This window comes from Monodelphis domestica, chromosome 1, assembly GCF_027887165.1.
Source record: "Monodelphis domestica isolate mMonDom1 chromosome 1, mMonDom1.pri, whole genome shotgun sequence".
NCBI classification, from domain to species: domain Eukaryota; kingdom Metazoa; phylum Chordata; class Mammalia; order Didelphimorphia; family Didelphidae; genus Monodelphis; species Monodelphis domestica.
In genome coordinates, this window is record NC_077227.1 from 57,429,395 (window position 1) to 57,432,043 (window position 2,649).

Consider the following 2,649-nt stretch of genomic DNA (forward strand, 5'->3'; position numbering starts at 1 on the left):
TGCTTGTGGGGTGCTGGCAAAGAGGGAAGTAACTTGGGCAAGCCAACCTGGGCATGGTTCCAGGGTATCGACATTGGAGGGCAGAGATAGCTCTTGTAGTAGAAAGAACAGAGCTTAGCATCTATGTACTAAGAATAATTAGTCAAAAAGGGGAAGGAAGAAAATAGGCAAACAGGCTAATTCCTCCTCACTGGCTCCTCCCCATCCCCCCAAGCCCTTTAAAGAACTGCTAGTGTCACTGACCCGGGGTACGGTTTCTGATACTGCAGGGGGCACAGAAACTTCTGGCCAAGGTTCTGGAGACGAGAGCAGTGGAAAACAACAGGAAGTTAGTTTCCTCATGTTGAATCCCCACAATAGTATTCTGAGTGCTTTAATGGGTGGATGGAGGACAGGGGCATTGAGCTAATGAATGGAACATGGGGCATAAAAATAAAAACTCTTATAAGTAATTAAAAGTATCACTTTTGAATGGGAAATAAGCAGAGTGCTTGAAGACACAGTAGCCAGTTTCAAAGAGGTAAATTTGTAACTAGGGGAATATGGTTTTATGTTTCTGTTTTCCAATGAGTATCACTGGAAATCTTTGCATTCTGTCTCCTCACTAAAAGTCATCCTGCTTCTGATGTATTTTTTATTTTGTATTTTGTATTATATTTCTATGACTGTGGCCAAGTCACTTTACTTCCCTTTGCCTCAGTTATCTCATCTGTAAAATGAAGGGGTAAGACTAAATAAATAGGCTCTGGAGTCTTCTTCAGCTCTAGTTATGTGTCTGTAGAAATTTCTTGGTTCCTTTCTCATCCCCATGTTGAACTGTAGTAAATAGGTCCCAGAATGGATGCCTGTCCTAGGATAAGGCCTTTAAGAAATGATATTTCATAAATAAAAATAAAAAAATTCATAAATAGCTCACTCAGTAATCAACTCATTGTCACTCACCATGCAGCCTTAGCCAGAACTTCAATCCTCCTTGCAATAATTTAAGCCCCATTTCCAATTGTTCTGTTCTCAGTGGAGCAAAATAATATTCACACAGCCAACAAACATTCATTAAGTCACTGTCTTGTGCAGAATACTTCCAGGTGCTGAAGAGAAAAAAGGAAAAAGGACTAAAATTCCTTCAATATGGGGAACTCCTTCACCTGAACAGAATACAACCTCTAGAGTGGACAAATCCTAGGGAGTTACTTAAGTCACAGAGAGGTTGTGACATTCCACAATCACCCAGCAAGTAAAAACAAAACAAAACAATAATGCATTAGGGTTAGAATCAGGAAGAGTTCAAAGCTTGCCACTAGCTATGCTACTCCACGCAAGTCACTTAACACTGTTTGCCTCAGTTTCCTCCTCTACCAATTGAGCTGGAGAAGGAAATGGTCAACCATTTCAGTATCTTTGCCAGTATTGAAGAGCCAGTTTAGTTTACTTGTGCCAGACACAACTAAAACAACTAAAACTACTGAATGATGACATTCAGAGGTGGGATTTGAACCCAGGATTTTCTGAATCAAAGGCCACTATATCATACTTCCCTTTCTTAGGGAGGTAGAAAGACTAAAAAAAAAAAAAAACAACCCAAAATACCAATCAATGCAACCAAATGGCTCATACTCCCTCTGAATCTTGACTGTCCCTATCTATAGTAATCGAATATGCTTCCTTCCTCTAATTCCTCAGTCTTGACCCCAGTCCTGAAACTCTTATATGAAGAGATGAACTGTGGTTGAGCCCTGGTGGGTGGTGTAGATACAATAAGATAGGCAAGCATTTATTAAGCATACACCAAAGGCCAAGGACTATGTTAGCTAAAATTTATCCCCACCTTCAGGGATCCCACATTTCCTTGATTGTCATTTCTCTGTGTGAGGTGACTAAGCAGCTCAGCTATCCAAAATGTACCTCATGCCATTTTGGGTCAATATCAGAAAATGGATATTCACAAACTCGCCCTTATAGCCCAAAGGTTTTTTTTTATGTTTACTCCTTAAACCACCTTTGGAATCCTCACCATCTTCAGAAACACACTTCCAGTTGCTTTACATATTTCAATCTGAAGGAAAACAGGAAGATCCATGTTATACCATTTTATATAACTACATAATGGATTAGAAAGGTTTTATAGGGCTAATCTAGGAATTTGCCTAACCACCAAGTAAGAGCATTGTTTCCTTTAAAGAATATATTGTAGACACTAAACCACCTATTTATAGACGTATTTGATCTGAGTGTGTAAATTGAGGGTTTGCAACCTCTTCCTTAATAGCTAACTCAAATTCAGCCTCCTTAATGAATTCTTCCTCGAGACCTTCTATTGGAAACATTACTTCTTCATATAACACTTTACTACCTTTAATGCATGAATTAACTTTGTATTTTTAACTTATAAACTCCTCATAGACTTCAGGGAGCACATGCTCTCTAAACATTGTTTCTCCCTCAATCGTTGGCATTCTGAATTCAGTGGGTGTTTAATAAATGCTATTGATGGAATTATTTAAATTGCATATTACAGGACTAATATTGTGCTGTTTGTTGTAGTCACAGATGTGCTGGTAGATGTTTAACAACTAACTCAAAAAAATGGATACACTCTCCTCAAGACATAGTTCCTGGCCCACCGCTTTTGAAATAACCTTCCATCTATTC